The sequence below is a fragment of the Pezoporus wallicus genome, unplaced genomic scaffold, assembly GCF_028554395.1.
Source record: "Pezoporus wallicus isolate ANWC-B61680 ecotype Strahan unplaced genomic scaffold, APGP_CSIRO_Pwel_v1 contig_4322, whole genome shotgun sequence".
NCBI lineage: Eukaryota > Metazoa > Chordata > Aves > Psittaciformes > Psittacidae > Pezoporus > Pezoporus wallicus.
In genome coordinates, this window is record NW_026637224.1 from 1,646,297 (window position 1) to 1,668,785 (window position 22,489).

The following is a 22,489-nucleotide window of genomic DNA, read 5'->3' on the forward strand; positions in this document are numbered from 1 at the left end:
CACAAGGAAACATTGGCTTTATAAATATAAATAGAAGGATATGTCAGATTCTCACAGCAGCTAATCTAAACCATGTATCTTTCTGGACTATCTCAGAAAGAAACAGAAGGAAATCACATGGAGACTCGGGCATGAAAACTTTGTATTAAAGTTCCTGGTAATGCACGCAACTAAGTTTACACCCTCCTATGTTCACAGCTATTGCATGGGTCATGCAAAGGACTTCTGTCAGGCATTGCACTTGTAAACTCTTTTTTCTAAAAGAATTTAGAATCATGGAATCCTAGACTGGTTTGGGTTGGAAGGGACCTTAAAGCTCATCCAGTTCCAACCCCCTGCCACAGGCAGGGACACCTTCCACTAGACCAGGTTGATCCAAGCCCCGTCCACCCTGCCCTTGAACACTGCCAGGGATGGGGCAGCCACAGCTTCTCTGGGCAACCTGTGCCAGGGCCTCACCACCCTCACAGGGAAGAACTTCTGCCTAAGGGCTCATCTCGGTCTCCCTTTTGTTTAAGACCATTTTAAGTTTTTAAATCTAAATAATTCCCAGATGTCTAAATAATACTTACTAATGTTTTAAAATAATTATATAATGGTTTAATGATTTTTGGGTGGCATGGTTTGGTGGAAAGTGGAAGGTGTCCCTGCCCATGGAACTAGATGATTTTAAGGTCCTTTCCAACCCTAACTATTCTATGATTTTCTGATTCTATAAAACCGTTCTAAGTCTTCAGATCTGAACAACCCCCAGTGTTCTAAGTGAGGCTACCTCCTCACCCTTCAGTCTTACTCCCATCCGTCATAGTGTGCAGGAGGTCTGTAAAACCTCCACAGATCCCCCCCTTGGGGGGCAGCTGACGTAGCATTCCTATGCCAACCCTCACTGGAAGGGATCGCATTTCACTGGCCTTGACAGAGGAGATGGGAATCTGCGGGGGGAGCAGAGCGGGTGTCGGTGCAATGCCATGCATCCTGGCCATCTGCAGTTGTCAGCACTGGCGCCTGCTGCCCTATGGCCATAGATGGCTGTCTCTGCTGCTGCGGCAGTGACTGGGGCCACGCCGCTCCCAGCCCTGCTGCGCAACACCTCTGGGGTTGGGGTTTGGTTTCTCTAGGTTTTCTTCACCCCTGCTGCTGTTTGCACTTCTTGGCTCTGATGTGGCTGCAGCAGACAGGAATGCTGCATTTGCGATTTGCGGATATATATACACACATAAATGCATGTGTGTATATATATCTATAGGTATATTTTTATATACACATACATGCCCTCCAATAGAAACTTCTCAGCACCATTTTGTACAAATCTAGATGGCTTTTTTAGAAGTCTTCACAGTGTGAACCTGTTACAGTGAGTCGAGAAGAGGCCATGGACATGCTGCAAGGGCTGGACAGCTCTGCCGTGGAGACAGGCTGAGAGAGCTGGGCTGGTTCAGACCGGAGAAGAGAAGGACCCAGGAGACCTTAGAGCAGCTCCAGTGCCTAAAGGGGCTACAAGAAACCTGAAAGGGTCTTTGGACAAGGGCCTGTAGGGACAGGACAAGGGGGAATGGCTTTAACCTGACAGAGGGGAGACTGAGATGAGCTCTTAGGCAGAAGTTCTTCCCTGTGAGGGTGGTGAGGCCCTGGCACAGGTTGCCCAGAGAAGCCGTGGCTGCCCCATCCCTGCCAGTGTTCAAGACCATGTTGGACGGGGCTTGGAGCAACCTGGTCTAGTGGAAGGTGTCCCTGCTCATGGCAGAGGGTTGGAACTGGGTGAACTTTAAGGTCCCTTCCAGTCCAAACCTGTCTGAGATTCTATGATTCTATGATAAGCACGACCAGCCTTCGTTTGCTATGATGCAGTGTAATACCAGCTTAATATTGCTGTTGTACTGGATAAGCACACACAGAAAAAAGTATGCGTTTTTCCAGACAATACTGGCAGTTTCTAAGTAATGAATTTCCATGCAAGATTAATTGGAGGTGTTAATATTACTGACATAAATGAAATGCTGACCTAACTGTGATTACACATTTTGATAAAATCACTGCCACAGATACGTAAGATTTAAAAAGGAAAAAAAAAACAAACCAAACCCAACCAGCATTGGACAAAATTCCTTTTAAACATTAGCCAAAATTTACTGCCATATGCACCCTTTATACCCAAAGATTATATTGAAATGAAACTTCTGTGCAGGTATTTTTTAAACCTATACTTGGAAAAGACAGTCAAATTCTGCTCTGTTGTCTTAAAAACCTGAGAGCATACCAAAGAGTAGTTGTCAGTGCTTCATGCACAGCATTATCAGATTTTTTACTTCAGTCATGGGTATTCGCAGGACATTTGAGGATGGAATAGTTACCACCACTCCTTTGAGCACCCCAATAGTTATAATCCCTTATTGAGGGTTCAAAGGTCTGTAAGACGCACTGGTTTTGAGTAATGGGAATACAGAAGATGTATGTAAGGGCAGAAAACTTCAGCTTGTTCTCCTGTTTTTGCTGCCACTCTTTATACATGCTGCCCCTCCCATAAATGCGTGCCTTCTCCTGCAGAACAAAGGCTAGCTACCACAGCCTAGTGACAAGCACCTTGTTTTCCATTCTCTGTCTTGGAAAGTGGATTTATGTAAAATAGACTTCCACAGTTTCTCAAGGCCCAGTGCTTGTGGAAAGACTCCATGAAGACAAAAATTCTACACTCTGGCTACTTTCACTACCTTGCTGGCATGAGCACCACCAGCACGCAAGCAGATCCAGTCTGCCAAGGTGTGCATGGGTGGCCTAAAGCTGCAGTAGATGACTCACCTCTTGCCCCTTCGCAACAGCATAGTACCCTTACATTATACCCTTTACTGACTTTTCAAAGCTGTGCCAGTGTACAAAGTATTTAAATGGCCAGGTTTTCCCTAAGCTTTATCGAAGATATTTAAAACAGAAGAAGATATTGGTGAGACATATAGTATTTGACTGGTACTAGGTTTTGCAGCCAGACACAGAAAGTATATGAATGGAAAAATAAACTGTACAGTAGTTCAGCAGAATCATCTCAGCTTCTCTGGGGAATATGAGGCCACTTAAAAATAAATACTGTAATCATCAACAGGTTGCTATTTGCCTCCTTCTTTTTATGTTCATCTATCTTTCATCCTTCTCCACTGACTCCAGCCCTTCCAGATGGAGCACTGCCCTCAACATTTTCATTTGTGCCTAATTTAGTCAGACATATACACCAATACAAGTCTGGTCAGATCTCATTTACACTAGTGTAAATCTGTAGCTAGAATTGGAACAGCTGTAAAGACAACAGTTGAGTTATTCTGGATGTACAGTGGTGTTGCCATGTCTGTTACATCAGTGTTACTATCTCTTGAAACATACAGTATTTTAAATATGCAGGGCTTAATATAAATGCTTGCAGAAACAATTAACTATTTCAAAGGCAGCTGGTGTTTTTCCATGATATAAATGGGAACCTTTAATAAATGCCATATTCAAAATACTTGAGAAATATGACGTACAGAGGAACACATATATTTTACGGACTCTTTTGTCACAAAATCTTATTATGGAAAGAATGGCAGCTGATAGGAATTATACTTTGCACACATTTTAGAGCATTATCTGTGTTCCAAAAGATCCCAAAGAGATTCTGAAATGATATGTTTAAGAACTGCTTCACATATTGTTGAAATGCAGCTATCCTGGGATGAATGTACCATCAGTGCTAGCAAATGAAGTTTTCAGGAGCAGAAATGACATGCACCTCAGACAACACATGAATTACTTGGAATAGAATTCTTCCTAGACCATGGGGCAAACACCTTCACCCTTAACCATGGGCCAGGGAGTCTTTGTTGATCACAGTAATTTGCTGTTCCATTCCATCTGAAACAGAGCCCCTACAGCAGCACTGAACTGATGTAGTACTGACTCAGCAGTAAAAATGACACCCACCAAGGCAAGAACACCACTTCCTTCAGCACCTGAGTTTTCTCTGGAAGTTTCCCATAAAAAATCTAGAGGTCAATGTTCTGAACAGATTTTTTTTTGTATTTTTCCCAGAATTTAAACATTTATTTTACATCAGATCAAATTACAGGGAATTACAAAAAAAAACAAACAAAACAATATGTCAATAAGCAAATGTTGCTGAATAGCAGTTCCTTTAAAAGGGAAAAGAACAGTCCGTTTTATTTTTATAGTACCATAACTGTTTTATCCATTGATAAAAATGCTCAAATCAATATATAGTTCAAAAACGGTGAATTATAATACAGGTTAGAGCTCTGAAACTTTAGCCTCTTGTTTCATTACAGATGAAGGTCTTAAACAGCACAAAGCAATAACCATCAACTCACTGTTCTGCTGAGAGTCAAGGAAAGAGAAGGAAGTCTCTCCACTAAGGTTGGAGTGAGCAAGCACTATTTGAGATGAAAACCTGGCCCATGATTTTAAGTACAAAACAGATGACTGAAACAATGCAGACTTAAAAACATGATTTAAGAATTTTTTTTTCCTGTTAGACCAAGAATTTCTATAAATTCTGCTGTTCACCAGCAACATTTGTGCAAATTGCATCTACCTTTAAACAGCTGGTAAAATCTCTAGAGTATGGTATACATTTGTCTGCTTACCAAAGTGTCATCTACTAAAAGTAAAGAACTGTTGTTTTTTTTTTTTTTTTCCCATGGAAAATCCTATGGGAGTGAAAAATTCAGACACAAACTTTGCAAGTGGAAACTTGAAGGTAACAATACACTAGCCAAAAAATAAGTGAGAGAGTACAGTCAGGAGTTGCATGGAGGAGCTGGATGGAACTCCAGAACTACATGATTATCCTAGAAAGCTGGTCTGCTTTCCTAAAGCAAAACTTCAGAAGCCCGTGTCATTCTGCTCTTTCCTTGAGAGGAGTGAGTGCTTCTCCCAGTAGCAAGAATCAGAAATAACAGAATTAGCAAAAAAGTGGTCAGATCTTGAAAAGATTTTTGAGAATTTAGGAAGCTTTCTACTCAAGGAAATTCTCAATTTCCATTACTGCAAACTGTGCCATCAAGAAACCAAAAGATGAGCCCCTTTACATAAGGTTCTCCAAGGGTTAAGCTGCTACAGTATACCCCAAGAAGCTGCAGAACTTCCACTTCTGTTAGCATCTTCACAGAATCACAGAGCCACAGAATGGTTTGGGTTGGAAGTGACCTTAAAGGTCATACAGCTCCAACCCCCTGCCACAGGCAGGGACACCTTCCACTAGACCGGGTTGCTCCAAGCCCCATCCAACCTGGCCTTGAACACTGCCAGGGTTGGGGCAGCCACAGCTTCTCTGGGCAACCTGTGCCAGGGCCTCACCACCCTCACAGGGAAGAACTTCTGCCTAAGAGCTCATCTCAGTCTCCCTCTGTCAGGTTAAAGCCATTCCCCCTTGTCCTGTCCCTACAAGTCCTTGCTCAAAGCCCCTCTCCAGATTTCTTGTCAGATGTTTTACGTATTGGAAGACTGCTGCAAGGTCTCCCCTTCATGGGATTTTGCATCTTCCTGCTGGGTTTTGTTAATTCAGTTTTCTATAATTGTGCCATTATAAAAAGTTGAATGACAGTAAGTCCAGTGTAATTGGGGTCCTGTAAGAAGGAAACACCCAAACAAACTGTAATATACTTAGTAAGGAGTCTGACCTCATATCCACCTGCAAAACCTGGCTTATATGCTGCTCTCTGTAGCTTTGTGAATAGACACTAAGTTAAATCAACAACACAATGGTCAGTTTCAGTCCTCTGTCTGGGAATGAAGACAACTTGATAAACAGAGCAATTTCTAGTTCTTATCACTGCTGGAGAAAGCAAGAGTTGCAGAGGTCGACCCAAGGTCTAGTCAGAAGTTCCAACCAGAACTGAGGATAGAGTTTACAGAGGTACTAGAAGAATCATGTCTGAGAAGGTAAAACAGAAAACACAAATCTTCATTCAGAAACCAAGCATCGTCTTTGAAAATTTTAGCTTCTTTCAGAAGCTGCTAAAATATATTTTAAATGTTACGTTTTTTTCATTGTAAAACTGGATTTCTTTTTTTTTTTGAAAAAATGACAGGTTTGCAAAGAAGAATTGGTATATTGGCCTGCCAAAGCCCTACTTGTCTGAGATCTTCAAACCTTTAATCATACGGTATTCCCACACACAGAATTCTGTGGGCTACAGAAGATGTTTCTACTTGGGTCCCATAATTCTACAGGAGAGCTGGACAAATGGAGGAGGATTTCAGCCTATTTCTTCCATGGCTTGGTAGAGGTGTGCGTGAAGGCTGCTGTGAATGTGTGTATGACAGCTACTGTCTCACTTGGTGAAAACATAGCTATGGGCCCTGACTAGCTTTAGTGGCTCTCGGTACTGCAGGGTAAATCACCATGCAGGGCTGTCCACTCTGCCCTGTGATTCGGGATTACTCACCCTGTACCAGAGCTGTAGAGGTGGAGTGGGCATGGGGTGGGCATGCATTCCTGTCCTCTGACTGCTGCGAAGGTGGTAACCTCCAGTGCAGGAAAGGCAATAAACAGTTTGGGGGTACTCACATCTCCAGATATACTACAGCTCTTTGCTCAGTCGAAGCCTCACAGAGACATGGTACATATAAGAAAGGGATTTTTTCTCATTGGGAATCCCGAATCCAGAGAAGCCTGAAGGACTGTTTGTTTTAAAGAACTGATGTCCTTGGTGATTTCACAGTGTTTGGCAACATGGACACAGGCAGTGTATCTGTGACTGTGCTCCTGAGAAACAGATAGATCTTTATTGACTTCTGGCTACCTGGGAAAAATGTTCAGAAGTGAGTAACACTAAGTTTATATACAAGGAAGAACCATACTGGTTCCTTACCTAATGAGGCGCTGAAATCCATCAATGCACAAACACTACTCCCAGCCCGAAAACCCTGCCATGCTGGAGGCTTGGAGCAACTACAAACCAAACCTGAAACCATTATGCTGAGATGGAAAAGCAGGATATCCTATTGATGTTATTGTGGCAAGAACACTGAGCTCATTTACTTATTCCATTATCTTGGGTATCTTCTAAGCCATTTGCAACCACAAGCCTGCTGCCGCAGTAGCAAGAGCTCTTTCCTAAGTTCTGCAGAACATTTACAATGCAAAAACACAATCTAGAGGAAAGGTAAAAAGTATTACATGGAATGATAAAGGAATACTTCATGTTCCTTAACATTTATTTTATGTTTGAATATAAAAATTCAATCAGAAGATGACTGTGACAAAGAAATCAGAGGCTGTGATAAGATTGAAGATGTGATTACCTCAAAATACATGTGGCTTTTCCTTTTACTATCAATATAATAAAATCAAAGACCTGGCAAAGAGATCCTGGCTGATTTCAAAGGGCCCAGGCTTTCATACAGCACTTAAGAGTGGCAAAAGGGACCATACATGTCCTAAGTAACCAAAATTTCAGTGAAAATGAGTAATGCTACAAGATCCTTTCCATGAGAGCCCAATGACCATAGAAGTAATGAGCATATAGGAATTTCTCCAGTTCAGAAGTGTACAAGCTTGTTCGTAGTGTCTGCTGAGAGGTTCACAGTCCTGAGGTTTGCCTGGAATTTCTCAGCAATGGGAAACTTTCAAATAAATGGCAGCAAAGCTTACTTATATTGATTTCAAAGTTTGTCAGGATTCCTGTTTCTGCCTGGGGTATGGTAGATCACAAGACCCCAGATTAAAATAGAGGTAGCAGGAATGGATGAGTACTTCTTTTATTCCTGCCACTAAATCACTTACGGAGATCAGTAGGAAGCAGACTTAACTTCAGAATGTTTAGTCAGCTTTTTTGGTCCATCACTCTGTGAACAGAGGAGGTGGAATTAAGAACATTTCTCCCATGAAAAAGACTGTACAGAGGGAGTGGGAGGATTTCTCAGACTCCTTAACAGGAAGGGAATGAAAAATCTAGTCTGTGGGAGGGACAAGAGAGGTTTCTATAACCCCTGGGAATTCAGTATTTCACCTCAAGTCCAAGCCCAGAAGCATCATCTCACTTCTGTTCAGGCTACAGTTGTGAATCCCTGGTGGGCATTACTATTAGGTCAGTTTAGTCCTACTAAATGAACTCCTTACTATTGATGCAAGTCAGAATTGTCCAATATAGCTATCTGTGGGTGTCCTAACAGTTCAAGGATTCTGTTAATGAAGCCAATTAGGCAGAACCCCCTATACCTGCCAGCATTTGAAAGCTATAAATGAAGACATCTGTGGGGACAGAGAAACAAAAGCATACCTTTCCAAGCATCCTTTGGATGCATTTTTTTAAAGAGTAAGGGTAGGAAAATGATCAACAAGAAGTGTTCTTTCTTAGCCACATTGCTTTGAGCTTACACTGAAACCATAAAGAGCAGTTCACACCCTGCAGCAATTCCCTTGTTGCTAGGAAGGGCCTTGTGACAGGAAAGGGCTATGGAATAGGTCCAATGAAGGATTTAGGGATATAGAAGGCTTGATTTGGCAATACTTACTATTTAGGCACCTGACCTCCAGAAAAGAATTCACTGTGTGTGTCAGGATCTGAGGCTTCTTATGCTGGGCACAGGAAGAATTTGGTGTTACAGAACAAGATTCAAACCTAGCAGCATGGGATGAAGTTGTGAGTGACACAGACCAAGAAAATGGGGTTTTGGAATTCCTATCCCTTATCAGCAGTTACACTGCTTACCCAAGTGCTGCAGAGAGACTGTCACCCCCAAAAGCCCTGCTGGTCATTCAGGCTTACTGTCCCCTCCTACAGCTAATTTTTCAAAGACTTGAAGAAGAGCCACTTTCGTCTTTTAAGAAAAAGCTGTTGTTGCAGATTTTCTGTATAAGTAGGGGTTAGAAACCTGCTACAAAACTGGAAACACAGGATCTGTTTCTTCTTTGGTCTGAATGGGCTCAAACCTCTGGAACTAGATGATCTTAAGGTCCTTTCCAACCCTAATTATTCTATGATTCTATGATTCTATCTCATATCTGTATAAGGGATAGGTGTTACCCAACTTCCCACACTCTGCACAGTTGTAGTTAGGTTAAACTTCTGCACTTCCCCACAATATTTTGCTTTTGTCTTGTAACAGGTACAACATTTGTTGAGTCAGAGAAACAGAAATCAATGGGAGACAGAGTTTTGTGGCTTGTTACAGCATTTTTGTCTGAGGGAAGAGTCCATTGAAATCTGATTTCTGCAGCAGAGCTGCAGCTTGCATTTTATGTTTACCAGACTTTCAGTAAAATGCAGATAGAATCTTTTAAGAAAGGAATTAAACTGAAGCTTCTGTCCCTTTGATGGCACACAAACACCAGCAATATTTTCTGATTCTGGTTTGTGAAAAGCTTGACAGTATTAGGAGTTCATTACCAGAGTTATTTTGTTCATGGAGGACTGAGAGTTCCTAGATCTTTAGTGCTTAAACTGTGAAAAGACTCTCCATTTCCCCAGCATTACCCAAGGCCCAGACTGGGTTAATGCATAGTAAGCACAGTACAGGCCCCTAGGAGTCTTCAAGATCAAATAACAAGACCTCTCACAAAGTTCATAAGCCTCCAGATTAGACTTTTGGATAAGACCTTAATTGCCATATTTTAAAGTTTGTGTTTAGTTACTTCTGCAAAACACTTTCAGATATAGGTTGGAAAGTACTAGGCATAATTGTGATTTTTATTCAGGAGTTAAACAATATATGTGGGTTGTGTGAAAATTTACATCTGAGAAGGCAAGCTTCACACAGGTTACAAAAACCAGATTAAATACTAATGTGCATACTGGTAAGTGCTGGAGACAAAGGTGTAAAGCTTCCATTTTACTGATATATGTTTGAACATGCTAAAAGTATACAATAAACAAGCCTTGGAATACAACGATGAAAAGAAAAAATTATGTGGTGTTATGTTTTTCATGTGATAGCCATGATTCTATTGCAGTAGGCTAAACATACTTTAAACACCATACACTCCATTAGAAACTGCTGCTTTGTCAAGAGTTTGATCTCTTTCCAATCAATCCATAGCAGCTGTGTGCTGTTTAAAGTACTTTTATTGACTCTTCTGTAATTTGCTTTCTTTGAACAGCCTGTGTGCTGTAACATTTGATCAAAGAAATAAATGTATACTTTAACAACCCAAAGTAAAGTGCATGCACATTTTTATACTCTGCACAATAAAATGTAATTATGGTTGTCTACAGATCACACAGGGTGATATAAACACATGGATTTGAGATTTTTGTTTTAATGCAAGTCTATCCAATACAGATTTTTCCTTTTAACACCACTGTCTATAATGCAAAAACCATTAATGAACTGTTTAGAACATAGACAATGTAACTTCTTTTAACAGACATTTTTACTCCTCCATTAACTGCTAACCATATATAAAAACACATAGCAAAATTAAGGAAAACACAAAAACCTAAAGTTGTGGATTTATAAATTACTTCATAAAAGCACTGATTGAAAGTCTGCTTTAAAGTCTCAGTTTTAATTCAAAGAACAATGGTTATTTAAGATTTAACTGCATTCAGCAGTTCTGGACTATGGACATTAATTCACGACTGACTGCTACACTTGTGACTATTAAAAATGTAGAACAATAAAGCACATGTGTTTGAGGTCTCATAGCCCTGCAAATTTGGTAATTTACAGTTATTTCAACTGTCTTTTATATAAACAAACACATGGAGGCCTCCCTGAATTCAGGGCAAATTGATCCTAATCAATATGAACCACATAATACATAAAGGATGGATGCAAATTTTAGAGTACATAAATAAATAATTAATTTATACCTTCTTACTGTAACAAGGAAGAAAAGTCAGCATATTTTGAAGTTTAACAGAACTTCTGCCAGAACTATAAAAACTGTGGAAAGGGATCTCAAGAGCAGGTAACTGCTATCTGCATGCAGCCCAGGGGAGAAGTGTGAAGATATTTTGTTTCAGGAATAACAGAAAGGTGAGGTGCTCTAAGCAAAACATTCAAACGTCAGCTCCCTAGCAGGTGAAGTAGGCAAAAAGCCAGGAACAGGCTGACTTTTTGTACCCCATCCCCTCTGCTGATGTAGCTCCTCCTGCACAGTGGCCTTGTTATTCAGGGAAAGGGGTTCACTTATTTCCCGCTCCCTGTGGCGTGGAATGGAAGTGGAAGCTTTTACTTCTCAGTATAGATAATAAATGCTGCTCATAGTATGAACTGTTTAGGTCCCCATTCTGCCACCATTACTGACACTGGAACAGCTTCAAAAAGAAAGCCATGATTCTGCAGATATTTGCAGGAGCATTTAACTTTCTTTTTGTGAATAGGTTCATTGTCTGAAACAGCATTCCTATTAATCTTTGTAGAAATACGACCTATTCTAGTACTGCTTACTACAAAGGTAATAGAATCGATAGAAATTGGTGTCTTTGCTAGGAACCATGACCAGAGATTTCTGAAGTTAGAAGGCTCCCATTCACCAATCCAGGCTTTAAATCAGGGCTCAAGTTAACCTTAATAAAGGACTTACTCACTTTACATATCAGAGTTTTTTGCCTTTTGATAGTGTATGGCTCTTTTTACCTAATACAACTATAAGCAACAGCTAAGGGCCCATATCTGGAAACACACACTAAAAAAAAACTGACTTTGCTAATGTGTAAACATATGAAGAACTATGCATCACTTGCTGATTTTGCTAGAAGTTCAGTGCTGCGTCATCTTCAACACTGGTTTGACAAAGAACAGTTGACAGCTTATGGGAACCTAATAAAAATGTCTTGGGGGAAAAATAGGCAAGGTCAATAGTTTGCAGTAAAGATAGTTGTAACAGAAGATGTGGTATTTCTACACTTGTGATTATTACTACTGTGTAAGAATCCAGGTAAATAACCATACTTTGCATTTACCTTATGGATCATGGATGTCTCAATAATGAAAATGAAAAATGGGTTTGTTCACAAAAGCCTTTGTGTCTGGAATGTAGCTATAAGTAGCTCACTATCTAGGTTGAAAATGGTAATGCAGGCTAGTGTGTCCTATTTTTCCATGCTTGCAGTGAAGATACAATATGGGAATTCAGACTTGGTAATTACTAATACACCACACAGACACAATTACACCCTGTGTACTGCATAAAGGAATCACTTGTGGTCTGCCTCCATTACAAAGAGCAGTAGGGGGCCAACATTCAAGAAGACAAAATGCTTTACAAGGAGGAAGGAGACCAGAAGAGTCGATGTATCCAAATACAAGGACCTTGATTCTTTTTGGAGTGGTTTAAGTCCCTTTCCATCAATTATCGTCCTTTGTCTCCAGAGTCTTATCACAAGCAGCATTACAGGAACTGAACAAAACAATACTCAGGCTCAAATAACCCTGTGAACTGTGCTGACATTTCCACACCCTGTTGCTGTGTTTGACCAGGTTACTCAGACCTAGAAATATACAAAAATAAACTCAACTAAAACAAAAAAATCCATCCAGAACAACAACAAACATTCCTGTTTTAAATAACATGCTCAACCCTTCCTGGTGTCTTTTCTCCTGCTTAGTATTATGGATACCTCTTACTTCAATACCACAATGGTGATGTGATATAAAAACCTCTGTAGCACACAACGAGACTGACTTTCTCTTGTATGATAGCTTTTCAAATTAAAAGTTCCTGTTTTGCGGGGTTCTCAACAAGTTTATTTTAAAGGTAATTAAAAACAGCCCCTTGCCATTCCCATTTCCTCTATACTCTTGTTGAAATTTGAGTTTTAGATAAATGAAGAATTACAAATAAAAGACTTGAGTTATGTATATGCAGAAGTTTGATTTTTTAGTGAAATACAACCAAACCAACTCATTCACTTTTATGGCTCAGAATCAGAGTAATACATTTTTCTTTCTTACCGGCATGTGAACTTTTGAGGGCACAATTTTAAATATGAAATAAATTGAAAGCATTTATTTTTTTTCATTCATTCACACTAGATATGTGACATTTCATGGTAATTCTTGACAGAACATTGCTGTCATTGCTCATCTGGAAATAAAAGCCGTGGAAAGTCAAAAAAAAAACCCAAGGACCTTCGGAAAGTCAGCTATTTCTGACAGTAAGTTAGCTTCTGTGAAACAAAGCCTTGTCTTTCAGAAAGCATTTACGATCTATGAGGAAAAAAAATATATCCTTGGGCTAAAATGTTTATTGGCACCTAGAAGTCTGAAGAGAGCAAGTCAGGCCTGTGGTTTTTTGAGGGCACTTTATCATCGCCTGCATTCTCAAAGGGATCTGTGAATGAATAGAGCTGGATTACTCAGCCTTCTATTCCACGCCTATTCCTCTCCATTTTCCTTGGCAAGACTGAGAGCCAAGCTATTTTTAGCTAGGCAGTTTTCTATTTTTAGTCAAATATCAGTTAAAAGACATTGTTAGAAAACTTAAAGAAAAACACAAAAGGGGGATGGGATGAGGCTTCCCATCTCATATTGTGAAGCAAGCCCTTCAACCTGTAACTCCAGGCGTTTCAGCTGCTTCCAATCTTGGAAAAATAAAGAAAATTCAGAGTTCAGGGATTTAAAAATAAACCTACCCTCTGGCAAACAGACCAAAATACAACAAGCTGTTACTATTGAAACAGTGACTACAAAAACAAAGAACATTCTCCAGTGACTAGATTGGGATAAAACTTTGGACCTATTAAATTACAAGAATGTTACACAGACATGTAAGATTTTTCCAGCCTCTCAGCCAGATATATGATGTTTTGGAGAAGGAAACACTGATCTGTGAAATAGACCTTGCTCTAAGAAACAGAAATTTAAGTTCCCAGTTTGAAAAACTACAAACAAGAGTTTGGAACACATTTATATTGTGCATATATTCTTCACCTTTGTCATCATAACATTTTTGTAACAGTTTGTCCAAAACATCTTCTAAGTTATTAAAATATTTTAAAAATGATTATTAATAATAAAAGTATAAAAGAAAAACAGCAGAGGGATATGACCAATAACAAGAACTGATCCTCAGTAAGTAAAAATCACAAGCTCCAGAGCCTCCTCAAAATATACTCAAAAGCAGATCTTGCTTTACGGTGTGTTTCACAGAAACGAACTTTGCATCCATTTTAGTTTTCACTGCCCCTGTCCTCTTTTTCCAGGAATGAAAAAACAAGCTATCAGGATTGCTACTTCAGTTTCATTTGAGATATCTTAGGATAACAAATTATGTTTCACATCAATCAAATAAACCATAGCAGAAAACTTTTGGAGATTTTTGGTGGTGGTGGTGGTGGTTTTTTTTGTTTTTTTTTTTTTTGAGAGAGAAAGCCAAACAAAACAACTCATTATGCAACTTTCCCTTAGCTGCATTTTTCAAGTACTGGATTAATTTGAAATATATTAATAAAAAAACTCTCAAACAGTAGTGTCAACATTTGACCCTCTACCTTTCTTCTAAGCTGCAAAGCAGCACGAATCTGTCACTTACTAGAGGCACAGCAACAGGATGCTGCAGGGTTATCAAGGACAGCTTAAACAATAACCTGTAGATGAAAAAGTAAAGAGTAAAAAATCTTATGTGGATAAGTGGGAGGAAGCGAATAAATTGCTGTCTATTGGGTGTAGTAGAGGGACTGACTGAGACAGTTCCACTGACTGGAACAGCAGACCCATTAAGGGACTTCTTTGAACAGAAGAGAACTGCCTTCCACGATTTTCCAAAATCTTTTCTTGTGGTCTTGTAATAGCTAATATTTACATAAAGCCCAAATTGATGGAATAATAAGATTAGGTAAGAATATCAGTTTTTGTTTAAAAAATATGTATTTCTATATTAATTGTTTGGGAAAATGAAATTAAGATTGATAAAGTGGAGGGATTTTTTTAGTATTTTTGAAAATGGGATATTTTCCTCTCCAAAATCTTTTTGTACTAATCATGGTTAGGAAAAACACAGAAAAAACTCACATGAGGATATTAGGTTACAAACACATTTTCAAAGGCACAAAACTCAGAAGGCAAACAAAGAAACATCACAAAAATGCTGAAGATCTTGAAGTGGATCGCATGATTTTGTCATACACAAGGTTAACAATAATGATTTGGCTCGTATTTACTAAAAATGAAACAAGAAGTAAGCATTTAGAAAGCCTAAATCATCATCCAAAGGAAATTTTTTGGCTAGTTGACCCATCTCAATCATCCCCTGACCTGTGGAAACTGGTAATGGTAGCTATTTTTTTAACAAGCTGGTCTTCAATCAAATTACAAAGGAAATCAATAATGATACCCCCGTTTTACAGTTAGGGAAACTGAAGCATTAGGAGGAAATCTGACTTGTCCAAGGTCACACAACAGTATTTGGCAAAGCTATTAATAAAATCCGAGTCTCATGAGTCCTAGTCCAGGGCAGTATCCAATAGACTGTACTGTCGTTAGATCACCCTGAATAACCTTTCTTACATACAGAGTTACTTTCTATACTGTCCCAGATCTTCAGCCCATGGTAGCTGACACAATTCCCCTGATTTCAACAGCTGAAGAGCTGACTTGATATGTACTTTATGTCTTGTTTATATGCAGTAGCATGTTATGTTGATAAGAGAATACACTTACATCAACCAACCTACAGCAGTTGCCTTACTTTTCCTAAAAAGAGCACATTTATAGTTATATGGGCTTATTTACTACAAATATACAGGTAAGAAACTTAATTGATATGAAGAGGCTTTCAGAATCTAATTAACCTCCCAGCTAGTCATTAGCTCTGTGACCTTTAGAAATAATTGACAGAAGGATTTTTTTTCTCTACATCTCATTCAGAGAGAATGCACACTCAGTGACTAATCCTACATGTTCTGTAGGACCCACAGCACACCTGTAAGAATTGATGAGATAATGCGCAGTAAGTCCATTAGCAAAACAGGACTGTGGCATTCCTCTCAGGCACAATACACTGACCACGTATCACACACCATATGTATGCACCATTTGCTGTCAGCGCCATCCTCATCAACTCCCAACCTTACAGTGTGCTAGAGCTGGACCAAGTGTAAAGCATGAAGTCCTTCAAGGCTGTGTAGTCATATTTCATGCCTGTGTTGCTGGTCATACTAAAAGTGATCAGATTCTTAATTCAAGCTAGTACTGCTATAAACTTGTGGAAGTATTCATTGTTTTATATCATGAATTGCATGTTGTTATTATACATATTATTTTAGATCAAAATGCTTTTCTAACAAGCAATGAGGCACACATAAAAGCAAAATTCTCAATTCCACCCCCCTGTAGGGGTATTTGTTCCCTACTATCTTAACATTAAGGCCTGTAAAGATGTTTCTATGTGTTGTTAAACAGAAAGGATGTGCAGTCTGCAGGACGAATTTCACATGCCCATAAGCACACCTCTTCCCCTTGGGGGAAAATGCTGTTGAAAATGGCACTCATTTCTCCTGCTAAACCTCTCATTCTAATTTCCCTCACCAAATACAGGAGTCTGCTGGGGAAGGCAAAATACTCTGCAAAAGGTCAGCAGTCACTACAGCAATGAAGAGGCATGACCCCATGTAAAAAAAAGTTAAAAATACAATGCTAGACGCTGACTATCCATGAAGAAGAATCCACAATTAGTAATTATTGAAATCTGAAATTAGACTACTTTTTCTCCCCATGGCCCATCCAGCAACCCCATTACAATGGCCCTAGGATAATTAAAGTCTCCTAGAGTAGCTCAGGCTAATTTTTTATGAAGTCTTCTGTATCACTGACAGTCTCTCCAAAATTACCCAACTTCTGTGAGAAAAAAGAGGGAAAAGATGATGGAGTGGCTTCAAGTGTAATGTAATAAGTGGTTCCTAACAGCCAGACTGAAGCAGCATTATCTGAAGATGAGCAGTCCCTCAGAAATGGTCAAAAGATGGTCCTTGGTACAAGAGGTATAAACACTGTTTGATAGAAACAGGATTCATGTTGTCATGCATGCAGAATCATGTTACTGTATCATCATCATCACCTTATTTTGCTACCCATTCTTGCTGTGCTATGTCTGAAGTGGGGCTGTAAACACTTTGAGGTAGGACCTGTTAGTGTGCATTAGAACACAGCAAAATTGTAAGAGTGGGTGGGTGAAAGGGCATAGGATGCTTGATATGTATTCAGGCGAAAAACAAAAGAAAACAACCCACAGAGTAAAACAATGTATAGCTGAGAAGCCAAACGAGGATAAGGTTTTACTGAAGAAGGATATGACAGTGTATTACAGAAGCTGACATCTTCCTATATGTAAAGTCCTATATGTTAAGAACCCTGAACTCTTTGGAAGTGTGAAAAAAAAGAAATGAGAAAAAAAGGAAGTTGAAGCCAGATGCCAGTAAAAGACAGAGCCAAAGGCAGATAGCAAAAGGGATATTCTGGAAAAGACCATGATCTTATGGAAGAGTTTCCTCAAAGATAAAAGACAGCTGCAAATACCAGGCAGATGTGTGTGTGTGCATGCAAATTAGCAGTTTTGTGTAGTGAACTTTACAAAATTCAAAGAAGATTTGATGGGGGATCAGCATTGATAACATTGAGAACCTCAGTCAGCAAAGAGAAAAATGGAGGAAGTTTGTGTTGGTCCTCTTTTTTTCTCTACCAGTGATTGGTGGTATTGCAGAGAAGAACTGATGAGGTGGATGTATATTGGACAGAAAATGGAAGATCTGTTTAATGGGATGAATCTGAAAGGATTGATCTAGTAGGACAACTTGAATTAAAGGTAGTGACCCCTCCATCAGCAAAGGAATAGAAGCCAGTTGGAGAAAGGAAAGAGGGACAATAAGAGCAGCAGGGCCAAAGAAAATTCTGGATTTGGGGCTTAAGAAGAGCTGAAAGATGGAGTGGTTAGTGATCTGTGGAGGAATGATTTATGTGCATGCAGACAAAGGATCAGTGTATTAGATTTGGTATCTAAGAAACAGAATCAAAACCAAGACTTAGTGAAAAATCAGTAGACGTCTGCTAAGGCTGAGACAGTATCTGATCCTTAGACATGAAAAAAGTGACAAGGAAGAAGGGACAATGACAGAAAAAACAGGCAGGATGTTTCACCTTAAATCAACAAATGCTTGATGGCTCAGGGTTGTAATTAGCATTTGCAGCCAAGATGGAAATCAGATCATGTACCCCTTCTCTGAAATACACCCCCTACAATCTAATGGCCATGTCCTATCTGAGCTCCTGAACAGTGGGCTTATAGTGCTTTGGCACTGGGTTCGTGTCACTCACAGTATTGTGGCAGTGAAATATCACTGAAATGCGTTGTGTTACATCTACTTCTGCTTTACAGAAACAAGGAGAGGATCTGGCCTCGTCTTAAATAAATGCAAAAAAATGCATAATGCACACGGCTTGTCTGTTGTAAAACTGTGGCATTTACTCTAACCCATTTACTCTCTGCTGTAAGAAAATATTGTCTAGTCCTACACAACTGTGCTGATAAACAACAAACTCATAAGGTAAGGTTTTTTCTGATAGAGCAGATAGGAATTGGATGTATTGACAAACTCCTAAAGACAGACTGGAACTATAGTTGTAAAAACACTACCTCTGTACCAAAGATTGTGTGCCAAATGCCACAGGATTTTGCAGGAAAATGCAATCCCATTTTAAAGTAAAGATTTACAAACCTTCTAGTAATTATATCACAGGATTTTAAATGACAGCTGCTGAATATTTTGTCGTAAAGATTTTTTTTTTTTTCCTCAGTGTTGAAGGAGCCCTGCATGTTAAAACAGGTCACTATATCCAGCAACCAACATGTACTTTTCAACTGAAGCAAAACTGAAGAATGACTGTGGTGTGAGTGGTTTGGTTGGTGAGGACATAAAGGCTTCAGTTTGAAGAATCCAGTTAACTCTAAACAGAAGTCTCCAAATTAACTTTTTCTTTTTAAGAAATATATTTCTTTTTAAGAAATATATTAACAAATACATTTCGTGCCTCCCCACCCCCCCAACTTCCCTAAGACTGACAACAATTGTCACTGGTGCTTAAAATGAATAAACTTTAGTGTTGAATGTAAACATTTTCACCTTCATGAGTACACATTGATTTTTAGTTACCTGTGCATGCTGTAAGTATATTTACTGCATAATAACTGAAACACATTCAGCTGGTAAATAATTTTGTGGTCTAAACAGCTCAGATATCAATTATATCAATTATATTAATTACATGTACATAAAATTACTACATGTTTAAAGAAAGTATAACCTTGCTGCTTGAATCATTAAAACAAAAGAACTCAGAGTAACAGTAACTGAACTTTACAATTTTATTCATGTTAGCCACTCCATTTTACATCATGACAGATGCAATCAGATCATACACCTAACAGGCTGGGTATGACCAAATTGCTTCATCTGCAGTAACAGAAGTATTAAAATGAATGTCAATGAGTTTTTCCCTTGAAAAAGAGTGCAATGTTTGTTACACATATGACACTTGGTGTCTTTCAATACTTCAAATAACAAATTATGGCTTGAAGACTCATTCCTTCAGAAATGCTAAATATAATTAAACCCAGTAATTAAACTGGAAACATTTGCTTAATAAAATTAACAGCTTTTGCCAGACCTACATGAAAATTGATGTAATTTTTCCATTTGAATAGCAGTGGTTTAACTTAAAAGTAATTAAATACATATTAGACCTACTTTGTTGCTTTCCGTTGAATATATATTGCTCAAGGAAGTTATATCACATTCTAATGACTGATAACATAGTTCTACCACAACCAAAAAGTAACTAGTTAATATTATGCTGAATGTGAACAGAAATTGGATTTTAAATTAAAGACCCTTACATGGTTGACAGTTATATTTCAGATTTTCATGTCTACGTAACAAAGTTTTCTTTCTCTGCTGCACAGAAATCTATGAGAACCGCTATGCCCTTTTCTCCCATTGAAATATAGTTCTTGAACAGTCATTTAGCTGAAAATGATCAGATTTAATAATACTGTCTGAATCTCAGCTGCTGTTGATTGCTCTGGAAGAACAAGATTAAAGACTTGTAAGTGTGAAATCTAGCTGTCTGAAAGTGATAAAAAAATGGACTTCTTGCAAGGAAAATATGTGTAATGTAGTTAGTTTAACTGATCAACTTAAATATTTAAATGTGTGGCAGATTTATATTATGTATCTAAAAATATATCCAAACTACATGCCATTTCTCAGATTGCGTATTTTTCATGGTCTCTATTCCTCTATTGTACTCATAACTGTGACTTTAGTTATCAAGTAAAGGCATGATAATACGAAACCCTTGTCAAAATCTACACTCTGCACAGGTACTCCTTTGATGAGTGTTGGCATTGCTGTGGCTTAAGTATTATATGTTACACTGCAAAACATGACAGGAAAATGATCAAATGACTAAATTCAGAGCTGACAGAACATACAGAAAAACTACAAATATGCACTTCATTCGGTCTTTTCTGCCTATTGTTAGATTATTCAATTTAGATAGTGTTTATTTCAATTATCTACTTTTATTTAGCTCCTTTTAGAGGAGTAAAAAGGGATGCCCATCAAATGTTTGGTATAGGCAGAAAATTACATATCTGCATGCATAATTGCCTACTAGCCTACCCAAACTGGGCCACTATTTTTGTAGGAAAGGGATTTTGCTGGTGCAGAGTGCTGTTTCTGAAACCCTGAAAGTTACAACAAAATAGACATTAATTTAAATTTTATATTTTCACTCAAGTTTCCTGAAAAACCACAATGCTCATGATCAGAAGTATTCATTCATTGTGAAACAAGTAATAAATCTGTAACTACTGGCTTGCCTATTCCCACACAAAAGCCAGCAGGAAGAAGTAAAGATATCACAGAAAACTTTTCCTGCTAAGAATATTTTGGCTTTTTGCCACTGAGAAAGGACAGGTCATTTATTCTGGGGACAGAATTTGAATTCTGCTGGGCAGGACATGGGCTTTCAAGAGCTAGATGACAGGAAAGGCTTCATGTGCATACTGGAAATTTGAAGTAAGAGAAGAAAGGAGAAGATGGAGAGGAGGAAGAAATTATGCACTTTCTGCTTAGTCTTAACTCACATAAATTCTTGATCTCCTGTCAGAACCTCATCCTCTCCTAACAGGGGAGAAAATCTACTGGGAGATCACGAAGGAACCAAAGCAGAATCATCCCATATGTTGACATAAGGGTAGACAGAAAAGTGATACATATTCCTGGGTTGCAGTCTTTGCCAATCTATGGTGGTGTGACTCTGACATCTTGTAAGAAGTGTGAAGATGCCTATTACAGAGTACTTTTCATCTGTCAAAACCACATTACATGTAATTCACACACTTACTTTCTTTCATTGCTGGTCTCAAACACATAACTAACCTAGGTGAAGATTCAAAAAGCACCAAAGTCTCATTTTAGACAACATCCAGATTATTTAAAAATCTGAAACCAGCACCTTAAATAAGATCTGAAGTAACCTAAGTGTATAGGCCAAGGTTTCCAATAGCATTTATCAATGAATTTTCACTGATTGTTAAGACAGAACCTCACCCTTCCAGTGCTTTTTAAAATTATACTATTAGAAGCCTATTCGCTTAGGTGCTATGAAAACAGGAGTTGCATTAAGTGACATAACCAGTTTTTTAGATATCACTGTGAGCATTTTGCTATGACAACAAAATCATTAAAAGCTTCATTTATTTTGCATGGCTTGAATCCTAATGTGATTATAAAGTAAACTCACTTTTTGGCAAGTATGTGAAGCTTAAAATTGAAAAAACATAAAATTTTAATTAATAATTTTCAGTAATTGTAAATAAAACTTTCCCTATGTAATTAAAAGAATAATTACCAGGTGTGTCTAGATTTCTGGAAGTACTGCTTTGATGCTGTTATTATTATGTTATGGTAATGGCATTCTGTGTGAGGTAGCTAAAACATTTGGTTTTGTGCAGTTCATAAGCAAAGTCTTCTTGCATTTAATCCAACCTCCTTCCTCTGTAAATAACCAGAAATCTAAACAAGTCAGTTGAATGCCTGAAAGCATTGATTTTAAATATTTTTCCTTGGCATATTTTACAACGTATTTTTTGTTTTCTCCTGGACAAAGCACATTATAACTTTTGGAGTGAGAAGATAAAGGACACCAGTGTTCTGGAAAACATGTCACCAGGAGCAACTAAGAGGCAAGAGGGAGATTCAGCTTGGAGGTAGTGGTCAAGGCATGGAGAGGGCTAATGGGACATAGCAGCACAACAGGCTTGATGACAGGGAGGCAGAGAACCCATACCTGGAGTTTCTGCTGAGCCTGTGGGACTCAGAAGGATAGAATTTACAGCTCACATAAGACATGGATTCCCTCAAGTCTCTGCTGCACCACCTCCAATCCCCAAGCCAATCCTCTCTTATCCCTGTTGTGCTCTCCTGCTGTTATGTCACCTCCAGGGTACATTCTACAGCCCTTGAGAAAGATGATCATGCCTTTTGCTTTGAGTCCTTGC

General features: G+C 38.7%; 1 protein-coding gene across 12 annotated transcripts in view; it reads right to left on the reverse strand.

Moving 5' to 3' along the window:
* Positions 1-22,489, reverse strand: part of MEF2C (myocyte enhancer factor 2C) — a 123,114-nt gene that overhangs the window by 42,166 nt on the left and 58,459 nt on the right. The window lies entirely within an intron of this gene.